This window comes from Urocitellus parryii, chromosome 6 (genome assembly GCF_045843805.1).
Source record: "Urocitellus parryii isolate mUroPar1 chromosome 6, mUroPar1.hap1, whole genome shotgun sequence".
In the NCBI taxonomy this organism is placed as follows: domain Eukaryota; kingdom Metazoa; phylum Chordata; class Mammalia; order Rodentia; family Sciuridae; genus Urocitellus; species Urocitellus parryii.
This window is the reverse complement of record NC_135536.1, coordinates 174732294-174756473: the sequence shown is the minus strand read 5'-3', so window position 1 is coordinate 174756473 and position 24180 is coordinate 174732294. Positions and strand designations below refer to the sequence as shown.

The 24180-nt window shown below is 43.5% G+C and overlaps 1 protein-coding gene across 1 annotated transcript in view; it reads right to left on the bottom strand.

Annotated features, from left to right (window-relative positions):
• The window catches only part of Kif3b (kinesin family member 3B), a 42685-nt gene extending 19185 nt beyond the window's left edge, over positions 1-23500 (bottom strand). The window contains exon 1 of the mRNA XM_026402125.2: positions 23414-23500. The gene's annotated coding sequence lies outside the window, so the exon portion shown is untranslated. The remainder of the gene's footprint in view (positions 1-23413) is intronic.
• Positions 23501-24180: the final 680 nt, after the last annotated feature.

Below are 24180 nucleotides of genomic sequence, written 5' to 3'. Positions count from 1 at the left end.
CTGGGTGCAGAGTGAGAACCCCAGTCCCGCGAGGCTCCCTTGGGGAGGCCTCAGATGTGGTGGTGGGAAGCCGGACAAGACTCTAGCCTTGGTAGAGTGAGAGAAATTCAATGGCAGGGAGGGATGATTCTTCTCACCACACAGCCCTGAGGAGCAAAGCCACCAACATTTACCATCAAAGCAATGTGGCCCCAAGCCTGCTTTTCAAAAAAACCTTCAGCAAGCTAACCTAGAGGCTAGGCTGCTTTGTACAGCTCCATTATTTTTAAGCTCTCCAAAATGATAAAAAACAAAGGAATGATAATGACCTACATTAATCTTCAAAGCCCTTAAAAAGGAAGGAATTCCTAAAGCAAGAGTCCTCTTAATTAAATCTCCCCAACTCTGAACATAGAATTCATTCTTTTCTGACTCACCCGAAGGAGTGGAGTCGTGTATTATTGATGTATTATTTCAGGAAGATGGACTAATTTAATTTCCTGCCATCAGGACTTACAGTCTTGTTCTGGGTCCTCCTCAAAGGAGACGGTTTTCTTGGAAGGACGCCCTGATACTCTTTCTTTATTACCTTCTTTATTCTCTTCTAGTGGATCTAATTACAGAGTGATAAATCTTTAAAGGAACTCACAGTGTTGCCAGGAAAGAAGGAACCACAGGTCAGTGCTCATCACCTGCTTCCTGAATACCTTTTCTGCTAGAACCTGTCACTGAATGTTAACACCCACTATCTGAATGGCTATTATCCTTGAAAAGCTGTGCTCTTCCGCAGCCTCATCTCTTTTGTCTGCTGAGATCAGCTCCCCATTCTCATGGCAGCCACCAGCTCTTTCTTGTTTGGATTCAGACAACCTTGCTTTTGCTTGTTTTCATGGAGTCTCACTTCAAAGTCTAGAACTAGGAGTGGATTGGGTTCTCAGTTAACTACTGATTTCCATGGAGAGTCTAGGTCAGAGGTCACAAACTGGTCAAATTCCATCTGAAACTTTTTTTGGAAGTGTGGTGCTGGCATGGAATCCAGAGCTTTGCACATACTAGGCAGGTCTCCAGCACCAAGCTAAACCCCAGACCTCCACCTGAAAATCTCCCATCCCACCCCCAGTACTGGGGATAGAACCCATGGGGCACTCTACCACTGAGCTATATTCCTAGCTCTTTTTATTTTGAGACAGATTCTCACAAAGCTGTGAGGCTAGCTTTGAACTTGCAATCTTCCTGCCTCAGCCTCCTGAACTGCTGGGATTACACATGTGCACCACCTTGCCCTGCCTGCCTGGTGTTTTAAAAAACAATAGAGTTGCAGGGCATGGTGGTGCCTGTCTATAATCCCAGAGATTTGGGAGGCTGAGGCAGGAGCATCCCAAGTTCAAAGCCAGCCTCAGCAACTAAGTGAGACCTTATCTCAAAATAAAAAGGTTTGGGAATGTTGCTCAGTGGTTATGTGTCCTGGGTTCAATCCCTGGTACCAAAAATTAAAAATAAATAAATTAGGTAGGGCACAGTGGTGCATAGCCATAATCCCAGCAGCTTGGGAGGCTGAGGCAGGAGGATCACAAGTTCAAAGCCAGCCTCAGCAAAAGCAAGGAGCTAAGCAACTCAGTGAGACCCTGTCTCTAAATAAAATAAAATAAAAAAATAGGACTGGGGATGTGGCTCAGTGGTAGAGTGCCCCTGAATTCATCCCCCAGTATCCAAATAAAGTAATTAAGAAACAAACAAAAAAGAGTTGAGGGTGTGACCAAGTGGGTACAGTACACACTTAAGGTCCTGAATTCAATCAATCCCAGCACCAAAAGCAACAGCAATAACAGCAGCAGCAGCAACAGCAGCAGCAGCAGCAGCAGCAGCAGCAGCAGCAGCAGCAAAGGCTCAGCAATTCCAACCCCTCTCTATATGCACATACTGGTGAAAATCTTTGCATATGTGCACACACAGGCAAGAGTGCTTCCTTCGGCACTGTCATATCGGCAAGAAAACTGGACACCTACACATCCACACATGGGAGAATAAAAAGTAAAATATGGTACATTCACATGATAGATAAGAGAGTACACTAGTCAGTGGTTAAAAGGAATAAATTAGAGAATGGATCAGCAGACTGTAGTCCACAGGCCAATCTGACACACAGTCTATTTTTGCCAATAAAATTCCATCAGAACACAACCATAAGTTTTGTCTGCATGTCTCTATGGCTGCATTAATGATAAAATGGGAGAACTAGGTGGCACAACAGAGGCAATACAGCCCACAAACCCTAAAATATTTACTATCTGGCCTTTTACAGAAAAAATTTGCCAAGCCTTGAATTACAGTATATATATACACATACATACATACACACATACACGGATAAATAAACAGGTTACAAGCTGCAGAGTGTTAATTTTTTATTAGAACAAAATAATATGGTGTGCATAGACTTGTTTACGTATGTATAAGTATAGAAAAGTTGGAGATGGGCTGGGGAGATAGCTCAGTTGGTAGAGTGCTTGCCTTGCATGCACAAGGCCCTGGGTTCAATCCCCAGCACCAAAAAAAAAAAAAAAAAAAATTGGAGAGGGATATGCACCAATTTTATGATGGTAGCTGCCTAAATTGGGCAGTGGGAAGTACTGAAAATGAAACCAGAGGATTAGAAGAATATTTCAATTTTATAATATATTTTATCATTTCCTTTTTTTAAATGGAAACAATACCTTTATTTTTATTTATTTTTATGCCAGGGATTGAACCCAGTGCCTCACACATGCTAGGCAAGCACTCTACTGCTGAGCCACAATCCCAGACCCATATTTTATTATTTCTTTTAAAAAATAAAAATGGGAAAATGAGACTTTGAAATAAATAAGAGAAAACATTACCATCAATTCTGGCTGTTTCCTATATTATTAGAACAACCAGTTTCACATAAAATATATATAAGTATCTGACATCCCTTGACCAGAGCTCCAAGTGGCAGCCAGGGGAGCTGACCAACAGTGCCCCTCTGGTGGATCTGGGTCCTCCAGTTCTCACCAACCCCCATTCCCTCCTGCTTCACACCCAGCATGCTTTGCTCATTTATACTTCCTGCCTGGCTCCTGTAGGAGCTATATATACATGACCAAATCATGTATATATGATCTGATTAAGAAGTCCTAGCCGGGCATGGTGGCACAGCCTGTAATCCCAGCGGCTCGGGAGGCTGAGGCAGGAGGATCACAAGTTCAAAGCCAGCCTCAGCAATAGTGAGGTGCTAGGCAACTCAGTGAGACCCTGTCTCTAAATAAAATTCAAAATAGGGCTGGGAAGGGGCTCAGTGGTCAAATGTCCCTGAGTTCAATTCCCAGTGCCAAAAAAAAAAACCAGTCCTGCCATGCTAGCCCATCTTTTAAAATGACATTTAAATGACATGTAAAATGCTCATAAGTGAAAAGGCAGTTTATAAAATCAAATGACTAGGGGCTGGGGTTGTAGCTCAGTGGTAGAGCACTTGTCTCGCATGTGTGAGGCATTGGGTTGGATTCTCAGCACCGCATATAAATAAAGGTTCATTGACAACTAAAAATATTTTTTCAAAAAACTGAATGATGGGGCTGGGGATGTGGCTCAAGCGGTAGCACACTTGCCTGGCATGCGCGGGTGCGCTGGGTTCGATCCTCAGCACCACATAAAAATTAAAAAATAAAATAAAATAAAGATGTTGTGTCCACCGAAAACTAAACAATATTAAAATTTTTTTTAAAAAACTGAATGACTACATGCAATCACAATTATATAAAAAATAAGACGCACATCAAAACTTCAGTAGTGGCCCACTTTAAGTGATGGGAGAACAGATGATTTGCCCTTCTCTTTCAACATTTCCATATTTTCCGAATTCTCTTTAATAAGCATGTGGTTATCTTTGAATGGGAAAATGAAGGTCTGGCAATTCCCCAGGAGCAGCCTGTAAGAAGGAGCAATCTGCAGCACACAGAGTGCATACTAACACACCTCTAATAATGCATGCCAATGCAACATCTCTCAGTCAGACCAGGCAACCACCTGCCAACTGCCCGGCCCAGCGTTCAAGAGTATGTGAGATGCAGCTCAAGTCACAGATCACACAAGCCATCAGAAAAGCACAGCAACACTTGAGCAAGAAGATAGAAGTGACTCCCTATTAACTGGCCTAAGCCAACTCCCTGTGCAGGTGTCTCTGGAGAAGCAACTGTTTTTATTCTGTATCCACCACATTACCCTAACACTGCTCTCTTTCACAATTCTCTCTCGTTGTTATTGAAGCATCAGGACTCCTTGTTTCTTACTTGTAATCTCTGAACCATACCAAGTCAGCAAGTTCAATTCTGGGTCTCTGGTTTCTCTGATGGCCAGTTATCACAAGGGGAGTTACGCACTCTTCAAAACAAGTTTCCACTGGGCGTGGTAGTGCACACCTATAACCCCAGCATCTTGGGAGGCTGAAGCAGGAGGATTAAAAGTTCGAGTCCAGCCTCCACAACTTAAAAAAATCCTAAGCATCTTAGGGAGACCCTGTCTCAAAATAAAAAATAAAAAGGGATGGAGAGGTGGCTCAGGCTCAGTGGTAAAGCAACCCTGGGTTATTAAAAAAAAAAAAAAAAACCAAGATTTCCATCTCCAGTTGAAAAATAACACTGCCCTGCAGAACTTTTAAAAGGATACAGTATTTGTGCTGAGGGAATAATTCTGAATTTGCTTCTGTGAGCATAAAACATATCTTGAGGGTATATAAGAGCCAGATAACAATAGCTGTCAGATAATAAGACTGGTTTTCACTAAAAGAGATGAGTTTCTGAGGGTCAAGGGTAGGGAAAGACTTTTCATTGTATATCCTTTTATACCTCTTAAATTTGGAATCGTATGAATATATTCCCTAATCAGAAAAGTTTTGTGAAATTAAGTAAACTAATGTCTAGGCATTACAACTCATTTTTCCATTTTATCTATCCACTTTTACTGACCACTATGAATGTAAGCTAATAAAAACATTTTAGTTGATAAACAGAGGACCCTAGGAATAAAACTCCTTGTCCCAACTTTATGGAGAAGCATCATACAAGAACTTCCATGAGGGCTGGGGATATAGCTCAGTTGGCACAGTTGGCAGAGTGCTTGCCTCACATGCACAATGCCCTGGGTTCAATCCCTAGCACCAAAACAAAACAAAAAGAACTTCCATGAGGGCCACAGCAATGGAATTTTTAACTTTTCACATTAAGAGTCATGTGGCCTCAGCTCTTAAAGGCATTCAGAGCATAGATGTCAGAATGACAGACTAGTAAAATATATTGCAATTACAGGCACTGTTCAAAACATAAGGCTGTCTTTTTGTAAGCCAAACAGTGTGTGAATGGTCTGAAATTTTTCAAAATCTCTCTTTTTTTTTTTTTTTAAAGAGAGAGTGAGGAGAGAGAGAGAGAGAATTTTTAATATTTATTTTTCAGTTCTCGGCGGACACAACATCTTTGTTGGTATGTGGTGCTAAGGAGGATCGAACCCGGGTCGCACGCATACCAGGCGAGCGCGCTACCACTTGAGCCACATCCCCAGCCCTCAAAATATCTCTTATAGGACAATATGAGACCCATGGCATCTTGAATTGGCACAATTTATTTGAGGCAATTGTGCTGTTAATACCAAAACTCTAAATACCTCTTTGAAGCAGTAATTTCATTTCTTAGATTATTTTAAGGACATAATTGCATAACTGAATAAAGGTGCAGAGTGGTAGTACATTTTTTCCATTTATATCTAACTGCTAAAATACTCATCAAAAAGGGACTCATTAGGGGCTGGGGATGTGGCTCAAGCGGTAGCGCGCTCGCCTGGCATGCGTGCGGCCCGGGTTCGATCCTCAGCACCACATACAAAGAAAGATGTTGTGTCCACCGAAAACTAAAAAATAAATATTAAAAATTCTCTCTCAAAAAAAATAAAAAAATAAAAAATAAAAGGGACTGATTAGATTATGTCTATACCATGGGACACTATAGTTATTAAGAAGGACAATCAATAAACCTCTAGGTATTTACATATATTTAAGACATACTGAGTAAAAAAAGCAGGCTACCAAAAAGAATAACTATGATGCAATATGTATGTATGTATATATGTGTAAGCACACATGCAGAGAGATGGGGGGACAAAGTGTAAGGTTGCAATGAAAAGCATGAGCTCTGCTGGGTGTAATGGCAAAGGAAGCGCACGCCTGTAATCTCAGCAATTTGGAGGCCGAGGCAGGAGGATCACCAAGTTCAAGGCCAGCCTCAGCAACTTAGCAAGACCCTATCTCAAAATAAAAAATAAAAATAAAAAAATAAATAGGGGGCTGGAGATGTAGTTCAGTAATAGAGCACCTCTGAATTTGGTCCCCCAGTAACTAACACACACAGCCAGCATGTCCAGTGTTCAACAGGTCTAGGTTTGGATTTCTGCTCTTCTACTTACTAGGTATAAAATCTTGCAAGTGGTATCAACCAGTTTCTTCTTCTGTAAATGGGGTTAAAAACAACACCTAGTGGGGCCTGGGGATATATGGTAGAGTGCTTACCTTGCATGCACAAAGCCCTGGGTTCAATCTCCATCAACATAAAAAAAAAAAAAAAAAAAACAATACCTATGCTAGGTGCAGTGGCACATGTCTGTAATCCAGTGGCTTGGGAGGCTGAGGCAGGAGGATCACAGATTCAAAGCCAGCCTCAGCAATTCAGCAAGGCCCTAGGCAACTCAGTGAGACCCTGTCTCTAAATAAAATACAAAAAAAGGGCTGGGGGTAAGGGCCCAGTGGGTAAGTACCCCTGAGTTCAATCTATCCCTGCCCCTATACCAACAAAACAAAACAGCACCTACCTTAAATAACTGTTCTAGGAACTACATAAACTAATAAATGTTAAACACGGCCTAGTGCACACTGCATACAAACACCCAGAAAGGGGCTGGGGCTCAGCGGTAGCACACTTGCCTGGCATGTGTGAGGCCCTGAGTTTGATCCTCAGCACCACATAAAAATAAATAAATAAATAGAGGTATTGTGTCCAACTACAACCAAAAAATAAATATTAAAATAAAAACACCCAGAAAATGCAAGTAATATTGATCTCTGGGTAGTGAGTTTGAAGTGATTTTTATGCTTTCTTTGGACTTTTTGATGGTGTATTATTTTGTTTATTATAGCTCTAAGGCTTGTGTGTGTGTGTGATGCTGGGGATTGAACCCAGGGCTTTGTGCATGCGAGGCAAGCACTCTACCAACTGACCTATAGCCCCAGCCATTATTTGTTTATTATAATTAAGGTGAGGGAACACACTAAGCATACATGACTGGGTTCAATACACACACACACACACAAAAAGATTAAAATAAAATAATTCAAGTTGTACAGAGGAGTATACAGTGAATAAGTACCTCTTCCCCCTACCCCTAGGGGAGATACTTTTTTAAAAAATTTTTTTAGTTGTAGATGGACACCTTTATTTTATTTGTTTATTTGTCTGTTTGTTTATTTATTTATGGTGCTGAGGATCAAACCCAGTGCTTCACACGTGCTAGGAAAGCTCTCCACCACTGAGCCACAACCCCAGCCCCTAGATAGTTGATGCATATGCAAAGATTAATGTATCAGCATGGCTCCCTTATTTCCTTATGAAGAAAAAAATAACCCAGATAAAGTGCACTATATACCATTCTACGCCTTACTATATATAGATCTCAGAGAAGCCCCTCTCCTTAAAAAAAAAAAAAAAAAGCTGGGTAAATGCCATGGTATGGTTGTCCTCTGTTAAGGGACCTTCAGATAGGTTCTTGTCTTTTGCTGCTGCAGGGACTATCCTGACATACAGCTTTAGGACAGGTGAAGTGTGTTGTCAAGATACATTCCTCAAAGTAAAAATGCTAGGCGTGCGCCTTTTTGACAGAAGGCACCATCTTGCCTCTTCCCCAGACCACCCCACAGTGTACCCATTCCCTGCGTGACCTTGACAGACAGACCTTGCTCTGAACACCCACTAAGATATGAGTGGAAGAGCATTCCGGCCAAACATTCTGGTTTTCCATGTTTCTGGGAAAGAAATGAAGTTATTTTTCTGCTAAAAATTTACACCGCAAGAAACTTAAATCAGCTAGGTGTGGTGGTGCATGCCTGTGTTACCAGCTGAGGCAGGAGGATCTCAGTTTCTTTCTTTCTTTTTTTTGTGATGCTGGGGATTGAACCCAGGGCCTTGTGCGTGTGAGGCAAGCACTCTACAAAACTGAGCTATATCCACAGCCCCAGGAAGATCTCAATTTCAAAGCCAGACTTTTTTTGAGGGGTGGGGGGTAACCTGGGATTGAACCTAGAAGCACTTGACCACTGAGCCTCATCCCCAGCCCTATTTGGTATTTTATTTAGAGACAGGGTATCACTGAGTTGCTTAGCACATCACTTTTTTTTTTTACATTTATTTTATTTATTCTTATGTGGTGCCAGGGATCGAACTCAGTGCCTCATGCAAGCTAGGCAAGTGCTCTGCCACTGAACCACAACTCTGGCCCCTAGCACCTCACTTTTGCTAAAACTGGCTTTGAACTTGTGATCCTCCTGCCTCAGCCTCCAGAGCTGCTGGGATTACAGACATGCTCCACTGAGCCCAGCTTTAAAGCCAGACTTAGCAACTTAGTGAGACCCTGTCTCAAAAACTTAAAAAGGGCTGAGAATGTGGCTCAGTGGTAAAGCACCCCTGAGTTCAATCCCTAGTACCAAAAAACGGGGGCACGTAATTAATGTGATGCATGGCTCTTATTTAGGGCCCCCTTTTGGATTGATCTTGATTCAAATAAATTACAAAAAATATACAATATAATCAAGATTTGGGCTGGGGATGTGGGTCAAGCGGTAACACGCTCGCCTGGCATGCGTGCGGCCGGGGTTCAATCCTCAGCACCACATACAAACAAAGATGTTGTGTCCGACGAGAACTTAAATAAATAAATAAATAAATAAATAAATTCTCTCTCTCTCTCTCTCTCTCCCCCTCTCCTCTCTCTTTAAAAAAAATATATAATCAAGATTTGAGGGCTGGGGATGTGGCTCAAGCGGTAACGCGCTCGCCTGGCATGCGTGCGGCCCGGGTTCGATCCTCAGCACCACATACCAACAAAGATGTTGTGTCCGCCGAGAACTAAAAAAATAAATAAATATTAAAAATTCTCTCTCTCTCTCTCTCCTCTCTCACTCTTTCTTAAAAAAAAAAAAGATTTGAATACTGGGTAGTGAATGATGTTAAGGAATTAATTATTTTTTGAGTTCCTGATTTACTTAGAGCTTTATAGTTATACATAGTAGTTGAGTTCATCTTAATAAACTCATATGCACATGGAATTCTATTTTAGTTCATGAATCATGAAACCCCCTTCCCCCCACCTGACCCTGTGTTCCCTCTTCTATTCTCCTAGACTTCCTTTCGTTCTTCTATTATTTACCTTTAGGGATTAATCAATGTTATTTATTTATTTATTTTGTACTGGAAATTGAACCCAGGGTGCTTTACCACTGAGCTAAATCCCCAGCCCATATTTCTTTTATTTTTTTGATTGAGCCCAGGGTCTTGTGCATTCGAGGCAAGCACTCTACCAACTGAGCTATATCCCTAGCCCCCAGCCTATTTTTATTGTTTGCTTGTTTGTTAATTTTGAGACAGGTTCTCACTAAATTGTTAAGGACCTTGCTAAGCTGCTGAGGCTAGCTTTGAACTTGCAGTCCTCTTGCCTTAGCCTCTCAAATTGCTGGGATTAAAGGTATTTGCCACAGCACCTTGCCTTATTGTTTTGTTTTAGGTTTCATTTGTTTGTTTTTTGCAGTACTGGGCATTGAACCCAAGGCCACATGCATGCTGTGCACACATCTATCACTGAGCCATATCCCCAATCTTCATTGTTACTTTTTGAAGTGTGAAAATAGTTCATTTATTTATTACTGGGGATTGAACCCAGGGGTGCCTAGCCACTGAGCCACATCCCCAGCCCTTTTTATTTTTTGAGGCAGAGTCTCCCTAAGTTGTTTAGTGTCTCACTAAGTTGCTGAGGTTGGCCTTGAATTTGTCATCCTCCTGCCTCAACCTCTAAAACCACTGGGATTACAGGTGTGTATCACTGCACAGGCCAAATAGTTTTATTTTTTTAAAAAAAATTCTTATCTTTTTAAAAATTTTTTGTTAGTTGTAGATGAACACAATATCTTTATTTTTATTTATTTATGTATTTTAATGTGGTGAGGTGATTGAACCCAGGGCCTCATACATGCAAGGCAAGGGCTCTACCACTGAGCTACAACCCCAGCCCGAAGGCTCTTATCTTTTAAGAGATAAATAAATAACTTTCAAATAAAGTTATATGCTGCCTACAATTTGTTTCAAAATAATCAGGGGTGGAGTGAAATGGGAGGTTACAGGGGAAAGAGGGCTGTGATGTGCTGAGCAGGGAAACAGGTTCATGGCTCACTATGCTTCTCTACTTTTCTGTACGCTGGAGGAATTACCCTCTGACTAATGGCTTTTCATTTAAAATTCTTTTTTAATTATAAAAATTTTTTAAATTTTTAATTTTAAAAATCCCACATAAGCCAAGCATGGTGACATGTGCCTGCAGCCCCTGCACTCAGGAGGCTGAGGAAGGTGGACTGCTTGAGCCCAGAAGCTTGAAGCCAACCTGGCCAACACACCAAGGCCCTATCACACATAAACAAAAAAATATATATATATATAAGATAAACTTAGGTCTGGGGTTGTGGCTCAGTGGTAGAGCGCTCGCCTAGCAATCCTCAGCACCACATAAAAATAAATAAAATAAAGGTATTGTATCCAACTACAACATATATATATATATATATATATATATATATATATATATATATACAACATATATATATATATATATATATATATATATATAATATAAACTTAGGGGCTGGGGTTGTGGCTCAGAGATAGAGCACTTGCCTAGCATGCTTGAGGTGCTGGGTTCGATCCTCAAAAATAAAGATACTGTGTCCACCTATAACTAAAAAATAAATATTTAAAAAAAAAAAAAGAAGATAAACTTAGGATAGGGATGTAGTAGCTCTGTGGTAGAACAGTTGCCTAACATGTGTAAGGCCCTGGGTTCAATTTCCAGAATCACAATCAATCAGTAAAAGATTTTTGTTGTTGTTTTGAGATGGGGGTCTCACTATGCTGCCCGGGCTAGTCTTGAACTCCTGAGCTCAAGTGATCTCCCCCCATCAGACTCCTGAGTAGCTGAGGCTAAGGGTACATGCCACTGCACCTGGCCTCAGTATGAATATAATAAACAGTATCCAAGTGTATACTTAAAAATGAGAAGAGGGTAGCTGGGCAGGTGGGCTCACCCCTAGAAACCCAGCTGCTGGGGATGTTGACGTGAGAGAACCATTTGAGCCCAGGAGTTCAAGACTAGTCTGGGTAACATGGTGAAACTCACACAGATATACAGACACACATTCATATTGTTGTATACCAGATCTCTAGAACTTTTCACCTTTAAAATTAAAACTTCGGGCTGGGGATGTGGCTCAAGCGGTAGTGCACTCGCCTGGCAGGTGTGGGGCACTGGGTTCGATCCTCAGCACCACATACAAATAAAATAAAGATGTTGTGTCTACTGAAAAACTAAAAAATAAATATTAAAAAAAAATTAAAACTTCATCCCTATGAAACAACCCTCCATTCCCTCTCCCTCCAGCCCCTGGTAACAACACTATTTCCACAATTTTGACTATTACTCTGGATGCCTCGTATAAGTGGAATCATACAGTATTTTGTCCTTTTTTTTTCCTTCAGGACAGGGGATTGAACCCGGGGGTGCTGTTCCACTGAGCCACATTCCAGTCCTTTTGTTTTTTTAAGATATATTTTTAGCTGTAGTTGGACACAGTACCTTTATTTTATTTATTTATTTATTTTTATGTGGTGCTAAGAATGGAACCTAGGTCCTCATGCGTGAAAGGCAAGCTACCACTGAGTACAACCCCAGCCCTCCAGTCCTTTTTATTTTGTATTTTGAGACAGGGTCTCCCAAACTGCCAACCCAGGCATCCCTCCTGCTTCAGCCTCCCATTTGTCCTTTTGTGACTGGCTTATTTCACTCAGCATAACATCCTCAAGGTCCCTCTATGTTGTATTATGTGGCTGGGATTTCTTTCTTTTTAAGGCTGGATATTCCATTGTGTGTATCACCACATTCTCTTTGTTCCATTCATCTGTCTGAACATCTGGGCTGCCTCCGCCTCTTGGCTCTAGTGAATAATGCTGCAGTAAAAAGGGTGTGTGCTCTGTGGCTTTTCATTTTAATGAGGCTGCCCCTGGCTGGGCGGAGAGCTAAGGCAAAATCTGTATCTACAATGAGAAGGTAACCCAAAGAGCAAAAAAGAGATTCAGACACACTGCCATTGAAACCCAGCTCTCATGTTCCTAACTCTGAGACTCCAGGCAAGCTCCACTCCCTTCTAAGCTACTTCCTGGTGTGCAGAATGGGAACAACACTAACAACCTGCACCCGGGAGCTGAGTAAGAAAAGCACCAGGGTCTGACCCACCGGAGGAACTTTCTGCCCTGACCCAAATGGCAGGGAAAAAAACACCTGAGGCTGGGACAGGTAAATCGCCTGGGCCCAAAGTTAATCAGCTACAAAGAAGCCAAAACCAGGGGCCAGCATCCAAAGTCCATGGTCTTTTTTCCACAACAGCATGTCCCTAAGTGTCTGTCATCTGACTGTCCCTTCCAAATTTCTGCCACGTAGTAGTCTTTTTTTTTTTCCTCCCCTGACCCCAAGTTCTAGGGATTGGATCCAGAGACTCATATATGCTAGACAAGCACTCGATATACCACTGAACTACATCCCCAGCACTTTGGAGGGAGAGGAGATGAGGCAGTACCAGGGTTTGAACCCACAGGCGCTTAACCACTCACTGAGCCACATCCCCAGCCCTTTTTGCTTTTTATTTTGAGACAGGGTCTCACTAAATTGCTGAGGCTGGCCTTGAACTTGTGATTCTCCTCCCTCAGCCTCCCAAATTGCTGGGATTACAGGCATCGGCCAACCACCGCATCTGGCCCCAGCACTTTTATTAACTTTATTTTATAGAGACAGGGACTCACTAAATTGCCCAGGCTGGCCTGGAATTCATGATCTGCCTATCTCAGCCTCCTAAGTAGTTGGGATTACACATGTGTACCATGGTGCCAGACCTGTACTAGTCTTCAGGATTTCTTTTCTTTTTTTTCTTTCTTTATTTATTTTTTTATTTTTTATTTTTTTAAAGAGGGAGAGAGGAGAGAGAGAGAGAGAAAGAGAGAGAGAGAATTTTTTTTAAAGAGAGAGTGAGAGAGGAGAGAGAGAGAGAGAATTTTTAATATTTATTTTTTAGTTCTCGGCGGACACAACATCTTTGTTGGTATGTGGTGCTGAGGATCGAACCCGGGCCGCACGCACGCCAGGCGAGCGCGCTACCGCTTGAGCCACATCCCCAGCCCCTCTTTTTTTTTTTAATATTTTTTTTAGTTAAACATGGACACAATATCTTTATTTTGTTTATTTATTTTTATGTGGTGCTGAGAATTGAACGAAGGGTCTCTCACATGGGAGGCAAGCGCTCTACCACCTTTCCACAACCCTAGCCCTTCTTTTCTTAAAGAAATAGTATCATTACCATGAATGAATTAATACCACTTATACATAGAAGCTAATTGTGAAAATAAACTTAAGCACACACATCAGTGTTACTAAAGTCTAGCTAACTACTGTAGCTTCCCTAAGACCTGGGTTAAAAAGGAAGTTTGATGCTGGATGTGGTGGCATACACCTGTAATCCCAGCGGTGCACGAGGCTGAGGCAGGAGGATCAGGAGGATCTCAAGTTCAAAACCAACCTCAGCAAAAGTGAGGTGCTAAGCAACTCAGTGAGAACTGTCTCTAAATAAAATACAAAATAGGGCTGAGTTCAATCCCCAGAACCAAAAATGAATAAATAAAAGGAAGCTTACTTAGCAAGTGTTAAGAAATAGGCAGGGCTGGGGCTGTGGCTCAGTGGTAGAGCACTTGCCTAGTATGCGTGAGAAACTGGGTTTGATCTCCGGCACCAGTACAAAATAATCAAATAAAATAAAGGTTTAAAAAAAAAATAGGCTGCCAGGGCTGGGGGTGCAGCTCTGTTGGGGTGCAGCTCTGTGTGAGCACTTGCCCAGCATGCAGTGGGCCCTGTATTCCCTCACCAGCACAGCAAAAAACTTTAATGATTAAGGGATCTAATTTAAAGAAATCATCAAAAATAGAGAAAGTTTTACACAAACTTGATGATTACAAAGATAACCATAATTAAAATGTTCCCTGTAGTGTTATTTATAGTATTTAAATATTGAAAATTGTCTGACAACAAAACAAGGGAATAGATAAGAACTGTACACCTATGAGAGAACTATATTTAGAAATATATTTGTATATGTGCAATAAAAAGGTAAGAGTGATTATTGCTGGGTAATGGGACTTCAGGTGAATAATCTTATTTATATTATTTTATTTATTTATTTTTGCCGTACTAGGGATAGAACCCACAGATGCTTTACCACCTATACTACATTGCCAGATCTTTTTATTTTCTATCTTGGGCCAGGGAATCACTAAATCGCCCAGGCTAGCCTTGTATTTGTGATCCTCTTGCCTCAGGCTTCAGAGTCAGCTGGGATTACAGGCATGTGTCACCATGCCTGGCTGAATCTTATTACTTCGATCTTTTCAGGATTTTCCTCACCTTTCCTCAATGGAATAATAATTACTACTTTATAAAGAAGGAAAAAATCTATTTTAGAAAAGTCAATAATTGAGGAACTAACTAAGGGAAAATAATGGACACAGTTCTTAGGCTAGAATCTAACACCTTATTGCAGATCTTGCAAAACCAGGATCTGCTTCCACCACATACTACCTTTTTGCGGTTATCTTAAGTAACTTAAGCTGACATTTTACCTTGTTGGTGGAATCTTTTATGATTTACTAGCTAGATTTTTTGCTTAGGTTCTTAAAATGTGTTATAAAAGTAATGATCTCTGCAATTCATGAAGCTGCTGGAGATCATTCTATGAGCTTTTAGTTTCCATTTAATTTATGTCAAACACAAAAGCCCAAGCAAGCCTTTCCCAAAACCACTACTGAAGGTGACATGAAGGACCCAGGGTGGGTAAGAGCAAGTTCATGGTCCAATCCCCCAATTCCGCTTCCATTCATATGCTATGTTCACCTTGTGAGAAAATGCAAGAGCTGCAAATATCTTGCCAAAATGTTAAAAATAAAACCACACCCCTAGGCCATTATCACTGGTTCACTCTTCAATGCAAATGATGCTTTAAATAAATCAGCATACTAAAGATAGATCTGCCTGTGTGTGAAGAGCTCAATGTCCACAATCAGCATGACAAAGTGAGGAGGCACAATGTGTCACCACACTGTGAGCCTTAAACAAGAACACTCCAAGCTGCAGTGCAGATGTGTGATGCTGATAAGATGAGCAGAGTGTAACATCCCCTGAAGGCCAAGAAATACCTCAAAGAGCCTCACCCACAGGTCTGGGAAAAAACCCAGCATGAAGTCACCAAGGGACAAGAAAATACCAACTCAAGGCTCAATCTTTTAGGCGGGGCTGGAAGGGCCTTGCGAAGGACTACCCCCATGTCACTATTTTGTATTTATAAACACAGAGATAGAAACAGACAGATATTGAGGTCCAGAGAGGTTGAATTATTTGCTCCAAGGCACACACCAAGTGGCAGAATTGTTACTAGAATCCCACCTCTACCCAGGTCCTACTGCCTTTTTCAAGCCAATGTCTTCTGTGGATGGACAGGCTTTGACCAAGAAATCTTTTGAAGCTCTGGAGAGATAAGAGATGTTGAAAGGAAAACAATGAGCCCTTAGGGTAAAGAGGAAAAACTGAGGCAGTGTGAGATCGAATCTTTTACAATCAGTCAGCAAGTATTCTAGGACTTTGCGGCCCTCTTCTCACCCTTGTGGATGTAATCACCAGAATCAAGAACCCATTTAAGGGCTGGGGATGTGGCTCAAGTGGTAGCCCGTTCGCCTGGCATGCGTGTGGCCGGGTTCGATCCTCAGCACCACATACCAACAAAGATGTTGTGTCCGCCGAGAACTAAAAATAAATATTAAAAAAAAAAAAAAGAACCCATTTAAGGCTGACTCAGAATAAAAGCTCACTGGTTCCCGCCTGGAGTAAGACCACTATCAAGTGTGAGAAGTGGCCCATTTTACCAAGTTGGCTAACTGTGGCCTCTTAGTCAAGTCATTGACACCCATCTTTAGTGCAAGGGTTTTCCCCTTGCTTTCCTCATATGTTCTTTGAAGTCATTTTTGCATCAGCACTTAAAATTAGTCACAACATCAGAATGTGTCACCGCCCACGTGAAAAACAGGTGGGGATGGTGGGGTGTAGCTCAGAGGTAGAGTGCGGGCTCAGCACGCACCAGGCCCTGGGTTCAATCCCTAGTACCAAAAAAGAAAGAAAAAGAGATGAACAAATAGTTGGTAGAAAGAGAAATGAACTTGGAGTCCACGGACATGGGGGAGTTATTTGACTTCTCTGTGTCTCTAGTTTCCTCTTCTGGAAAGTGGGATGAATGGTACTTGTGTTACAGGGCTGCTGTGAGGACTGAAGGCGCCAACATTTGTGGAACAATGCCGGGTTAAATAAATGTTAGTGACTCACATTACTTTATTGTCATTATCACTGGCAAATCCTAGTTTTCCATCTGACTACCTAGCTAATGTTAACATGCACAGGAAAACATCTGGAGATTTCGGTAAAAACAGGCAACCTGTTTTTGTTAGAACTAAGCCTAGATTGATTGATTTTCTTTTTTTAGTATCACAGATTGAACCCAGGGGCACTTAACCACCAAGCCACATCCCCAGCCCTTTTTATTTAGAAACAGGGTCTCAATGAGTTGCTTAGGGCCTCCCTAAGTTGTTGAGGATGGCTTTGAACTCACAATCCTCCTGTCTCACCTTCCGAACTGATGGGATTACAGGCATGTGCCACCGTGCCCAGCTTTAGATTCTGCATTTCCATTAAGGTTCCAGAGACATGGGTACCCCTGTCACACAGAACACACTCTGAGCAACAAGTATCTATTTAACCTAGCACCTACAGGTGCTTAATATTATTGACAAACGGGAATGACTTTTCTCCATTTCGATATTCTCATCTGTACATGGGACAATACACACTGCACATGATCTCGACTGACTTCAAACAAAGCTATATGAGTGGCAGTGGTCAGACTATGGTCCTCACCATTCACAGTGTTGAGTTTACAACACCAACATGCCAAATTTACAAGTACGATCATTGAAATATATAAAAGTGAGGCTTGAATTCTCTTACTCAGGACAGATACTCCATTCAAGGATCCTCTAGGAATACTGGCAGAACACAACAGTTTTTCAAAGATTTCCAAATCAGAAGCCCTGAAACTTTAGAATCACCATTCCGTGGCCAGCGAAGATCCACTTTGGCAGGGAGGGTATGGCCATTGGAGGCGCTGGGAGTGAAACCTGCTAGTGATCCTACTCTGCTTCCCAGAGCTGGCAAGCCTCCTTCTAGCCTCCAGTAGCCAAGAATGGAGCCAGGGCAGCGATGCCAACAGCATGAAACAGACGTGCACCGCCCTGGCAAAGTCCACGCCTGCCACTCCACAAGCTGGTGAAGAGCCAGACTGGGAGAAAAGCAGAGCTGATGGGTGGCCAGGGTGAAGGCTTAGGTCTGATGTGCCTGGCTCTCTTTCCCAGCTGAAGCTGGGATTTCTTGCCCCACAGATTCTAAGGTATGACATTCACAGCTGGTGCCTCTCCTCTGGAGAATTCAGAGGGAACACAGCCAGTCCTTCCTCAGGGCACCTCCCCCAAAAGTTCTATGGTCATTTGTTGTACCTCCAACATCTACCTAATTGCTCAGACCAAAGACCCAGGAGTCATATGAAATTCCTCTCACCTCCTCCCCCATCCTACTAAAAACATACCCCTCCATCCTCCTTTTCCACCTCCACTGACACCATCATCTCACACCTAGCCTCCCGACTAGTCTCCTGGCTGCCACTCCAATGCCCTCCAAAATTCACCAGACACATAGAGGCCAGGGTTTTTTGTTTGTGGTGCTGAGCATACAAGGCAGGGCACCATGCATCCCATACACACTCTCTACTGCTCAGTTACACCCTAGCTCTCAGATTTTTTTTTTTTTTTGGTGTGTGTGTGTGTGTGTGTGTGTGTGTGTGTTTGTGACACTGGAGAGCAAGTCCAGCGGCACTCTACCACTGAGCTACATCCCCAGCCCTTTTTATTTTATTTTGAGATGGTCTTTCTAAGTTGTTGAGGCTGGCCTCAAACTTGCGATCCTGGGCTGGGGATGTGGCTCAAGCGGTAGCGCGCCCGTCTGGCTTGCGTGCGGCCCGGGTTCGATCCTCAGCACCACATACAAACAAAGATGTTGTGTCCGCCGAATACTAAAAAATAAATATTAAAAAAAAAACAAAAAAACCAACTTGCGATCCTCCTGCCTCAGCCTCCTAAATCGTCAGGATTACAGATCTGAACCACCACATGCAGCCCACAGGGAATTAAAAAAATAAAAACCTAGATTATGTCACTCACCATCCCAAAGGCCATCACTCATCCCCACTGTTTTCAGAAGAAAACCCAACTCCTTACTCCAGCCTACAGACAAGGTCCTATATAACCTGAGACACCCCCACCATCATCCACCGTCTCTCTTCTCTCGCCTGGACTCACCCACTGCAGCCACTCTGGCCTTCTTGCAGTTCCTGGAAGTGACCAAGTCTGTTCTCACCTCCGAGCCTTTTCCCTGGCTGTTCCTTCTGGCACATCTTCAAATGGCTGGCCCCTTCCTGGGAGCAAATCCCAGCAAAAAATGTCACTGCCTTACCCAATTAAAGTAGCAGTGTCCCCAGTCCCCCGGAGAAGGCAATTTCTATGCCATCACCACTCTTGTATTGTTTCAGAGCACTCATTCCTACTCTAATGACCTTGTTCATTGGCTGGTTTATTTCTCCGTTTGCTGCCACTAGAATGTAGGCTGCACAAAAAAAAAGGACCCCTTTGCCTCTCTACAATCATGTCCCCAAGCTCCCACAGGGCTGGCACATGCCAGGTGACAGTGAATGTGGAATGAAGCCGAGGGAGCAGCATGGCTTCTTTGGGTATTTTTAATATGCTTTCAGTTATCGGTGGACACAATACCTTTGTTTTATTTCTGTGTGGTGCTGAGGATCAAACCCAGTGCCTCACACGTGCTAGGCAAGGGCTCTGCCCCGGAGCCCCAACCCCAGCCCCAGCCCCAGCCCCAGCATGGCTTCTCTTACTCGGCTTCCTTGACTGTATCATGGAGATCTTAGTCTGCACCTCATCTTCCTTGAAGTTGGTTTCTTCTTGTGGTACGGGGGATAAAGCCTGGGACCTCGCACATGCTAGACAAGTGCTCCATCACTGAGCTACATCCCCAGCCCTTCTTATTTTTGGGTGTTGCTAAGTTGCCCAAACTGGCCTCGAACTTGCCATTCTCCTGCCTCAGCCTCCAGAGTGGCTAGGATTATGCATGTGCCACACCAGCATAAAGGGTTACTGATAAAACCAAATAAGTAAAAGCACATTTAATTTTTTTAAAAAATTTTTTTAGTTGTTGATAGACCTTTATTCTATTATTTATACATGGTACTGAGAATTGACCTAGTGCCTCACACCCGCCAGGCAAGTGTGCTACCGCAGAACCACAGCCTCAGCCCAAGGCACATTTAACTTTTTAAAATCATTAGGCACTGGAGAGAAAGCACTGTATTGTTAAAGATCTAAGAGAAGGCTCTTTTCCAGGGACCAATTAATTAGTGGATGAAAAGGGCAGGGAGGAACTGGAGGCTTCTCCCCCAGCCCCCAATAGAAGTCTCTGGACACAATAGAAGAGATGTGAATCTCCGACTTCACTCTGTGATTGGAACAAACACAATATAGGAATTCATTTAAAGAAGTCAAATCATGCCAAATGCCAGTAAGCTGTAAACTATGCTTTGGGTTCCTTGAAGGATATGGAGATGGAATGTCCTCCATGTCTCTGGCACAGAGGGATTTAATAAACATTTACTGAATTTAGGTGTCAAGCTACCAATCCTGGCATCCTTCCATCAGCCTTCCCCGTTCTCTGCAATCCATTCTGGCGCGGAAGGGCCAGTCTTGGGGCAACCCTATAATAACACCAACATACATAATGCAGAGATGACTACTGTTTCATGTTTGCAAGGACCTTGAGAGACTGACAGACCTGGCATTATTATCATCACATACTTTAATCATTCACCTACTATAAATAAAATATAAAGTATAGTACTAGGGACATGCTAAACCCAAATAATGACAGTTAACAATGACCACACATGCAGGCACTTTACATGGATTAGGCTCAAATAAATCTTCTCAATAGTCTTGCATTCTTATCCTCATTTTGCCATTGAGGAAACTATACCACAAACTGTGAAGTCAACTGCTCAATGGTACAGGGGAAAACTGTGATTTTAACCCAGGCAGCCTGAGGGCAGGTTTTTCTTTTTGTACTGGGGATTGAACTCAGGGATGCTCAACAACTGAGCCACATTCCTAACCCCTTTTTGAATATTTTATTTAGAGACGAGGTCTTGCAGAGTTGCTTAGGGACTTACTAAGTTGCTGAGACTGGCTTTGAACTAGTGATCCTCCTGCCTCAGCCTCCTGAGCTCCTGGGATTACAGGTGTGCACCAACGTTAAAAGGCGGGAGTCTAGGCTAGGGAATATAGCTCAACTGGTAGAGTGCTTGCCTGACATGCACAAGGCCCTGGGTTCGATCCCCACAAGGAAAAAATAAATTAATTAATTAAAAGCCAGGCCTGAAGGCAGCTTTTAACCACAACTAAACAGCAGCCCTCTAAGGGCCTTTAGGATCATCTAGCTGACTGCTACCATTTTAAAGAGGAGACGACTAAGGAGCATAGTTTAACCTTCCAGCTCTTTTTTGGATGGTATCTACTTAAATAAAGCTTTATTTACAATCTTATTTTTTGGGCTGGGGATGTGGCTCAAGCAGTAGTGTGCTCGCCTGGCATGCATGCGGCCTGGGTTCAATCCTCAGCACCACATACAATAAAGATGTTGTGTCCACCGAAAACTAAAAATAAATAAATAAATATTAAAATTCTCTCTCTCTCTCTCTCTTAAAAAAAAATCTTATTTTCATGCCATTGGAAGAAAAGCCTGTAGCGAAAGCAATTAGAAGTGACAAAAGAATACACCCTTGTGGCCTTGTAACAGCTACAGTTAAGTTCTTCTTTTTTTTTTTAGTTGTTGATGGACCTTTATTTCATTTATTTATTTATTTGTGGTGCTAAAAATGGAACCCAGTACCTCACGTGCTAGGCAAGCGCTCTGCCACTGAGTCACAACCCCAGCCCATACAGTTAAGTTCTTAACAATTAAGAAAGCAGAGGATTTAGCCAGGTACAGTAGTGCCCAACTATAATCCCAGTTAGTTGTAAGGCTAAGGCTGGAAAATCTCAAATTCGAGATCTGCCTCAGCAATTTAGCAACACCCTGTTCTCAACATAAAATAATAAAAAGGTTGGGGATGTGGCTTAGTACTTAACTGCCCCTGGGTTCAATCCCCAATGTCATAAATAAATAATTTATTTTAATTTTTTTTTTTTAAAGAGAGAGTGAGAGAGGAGAGAGAAAGAGAGAGAGAGAGAGAGAGAGAATTTTATTTATTTTTTAGTTCTCGGCGGACACAACATCTTCGTTGGTATGTGGTGCTGAGGATCGAACCCGGGTCGCACGCATGCCAGGCGAGCACGCTACCGCTTGAGCCACATCCCCAGCCCAAATTATTTTAATTAAATAAAAAGGGCCAGGGATGTAGCTCAGAGATAAGAGTGCTTGCCATATATGAGGTCCTGATATCACTCCCCAGGAAACATACACACACACACACACACAAAGGATTTACCTGGAAACATGTAGGGCTCCCTCACATAATAGGCATAAGATTCTTAGACATGTTATTTGAATTTCTTTTTCTTTCTTTTTTTTGGTACTGGGGCTGGACTCAGGGCTGCTTTTCCATGGAGATACATGCCCAGAACTTGTTTATTTTGAGACAGGGTCTCACTAAATTGCTTGGGCCTTGCTAATTTGCAGAGGCTGGCCTCAAACTTGTAATCCTCCTGCCTCAGGCTCCTGACTTGCTAGAATTCCATGCATGTGCTACTGCAGCCAACTCTCATTTGATTTTCTCAACCACATTTCTAACCTGCAAAATGAGGATATCACCAAATACTTGACAGTCTATGTAAAGATTAAGTGAGATAATATATCTGAAATGCTCTTTTTAATTATATACTTACAGATAATTATTACTGTTTTATTTCCCAAAAGATATAAAAAAAGAAAACATTTTCTTCTAAAATGACCAAAAAGGCACAAGTAGAAAGTAAGACCATAACACAAACCATCTATAAGAACTTCATGTCACTACTTGCAGAAGTCAACTACCTTCTGTGCTCTAAGCAGAACGGAGAAGTAAAACTGGGGCTGGGAGGATGTCAACGTCAACAGTGGTAGGAATACCTACCTATATGAGCTGGCACAGGGCAGGCCTAAATCCTACCTGTCGAAAAGTGCACTTCCCATGTGCACGCTGGCTGACATACCTGTCCCACTGGATTCCCACAGCAGTCCAACATCCCATTTTGGAGATAAGGAAAAGAAGGCTCATGGAGGTTACCTTGCCCAAGGCCACGGTTACTAAGTGGAGATGTAGTCTCAAATTCAAGACACTCAGACTTCAAGACACAGGACTTTTGGGCCCACACTAGGGCGCCCTAAGAATTCTCGCTCTTCCCACTTAGGGCACTTTCACCTACGCGTCTCATCTTAGTTAACTGAGCACGGTGTTAGGAACCCATTAGACAAACAAGTCAACGGAGGCCAGAGCAGGGAAAGGACTTGCCCAAGGTCACACAGCGAGCCAGGGACAGCGCCCAGGTGGTCCCCCAGACTCTTGCTCCCTAGTCATCCTTCCGAGACGGGCCCCTGACCACTGGCCCAGGCCCTCCTGCGGGACTGTGACCCTGGGCGGCCAAGTCTGGGGGGTCGAGCTGCGACCCCGCCTGGGGGAGGAGCGAGGACGCCAGGACCGCCGGAGGATGCCCGGAGGCAGGGCAGAGGATGCTCAGGCTCGCGGGGCAGCACAGCCGGGCGCGGGCGCTGTGTCCGCCGCCAGGCGGCTGCAGGGATCAGCCCGGCGGACACCGGGCCCCTCCGGACTCACCTGCGGCCCGAGCCGACAGCGGGCGGCGGCGGCGGCGGCGGCGGCGGCGGCGGCGGCAGCGGCAAATCCCGGGCTCAGCCATTCCCCACTGCCCCGGATGGGGAGAGACCGCGGCCGCTCACTTCCTTAGCAACCCGGCTCGGCAACCCACTTCCTTAGCAACCGGTGTCAATTTCAATAACTTTATTGGGACACGCGCAAGGCCAGGGAAAGCCTGCCGGCCGGGCGGGGCGAGGCGGAGCGGGCGGAGTCTGGGCGGTGCCTCTCGGCTCCCGGGTTTCCCTAGCCCCGGGAGCCGGAGCGGCTCGGCGCCGGGTGGCCGGTCAGCCCGCCGGCGTCCTGCGCTCGGCCTGGGGTCTGGAAGATGGAATGCACTGCACTGCCTGGGTCTCGCCATGCCGTTCCTGCCGCCTCTGCACCCTTCCTGGAGCGCTCGGACCTGAATGATCCGACTTGTGTCTCAGATTGCCCCTGAGCAGCTTCCTCGACCCTTCACTCCTCACATCCAGCATCCCCATGTCCCTTGTCTGCCTCCCGATATATCTTCTGTTTCTCCATCTTCCGTGGCGCCGCTCCAAGCAAGGCCAGGCACTGTCATCTGTAGCCTACCTGCTTCTATTCCTCCTGCCCCGCCAAACCATTTTCCACGATATGCTAGAATAATGCTGCTAAAAGCTAAACCGATCATAGCAACTCCCGGATTAACATCCTTTAGTGGAGTCTCACCACTAATTTTTTTTTTGGGGGGGAGGGGACTGAACAGGGGG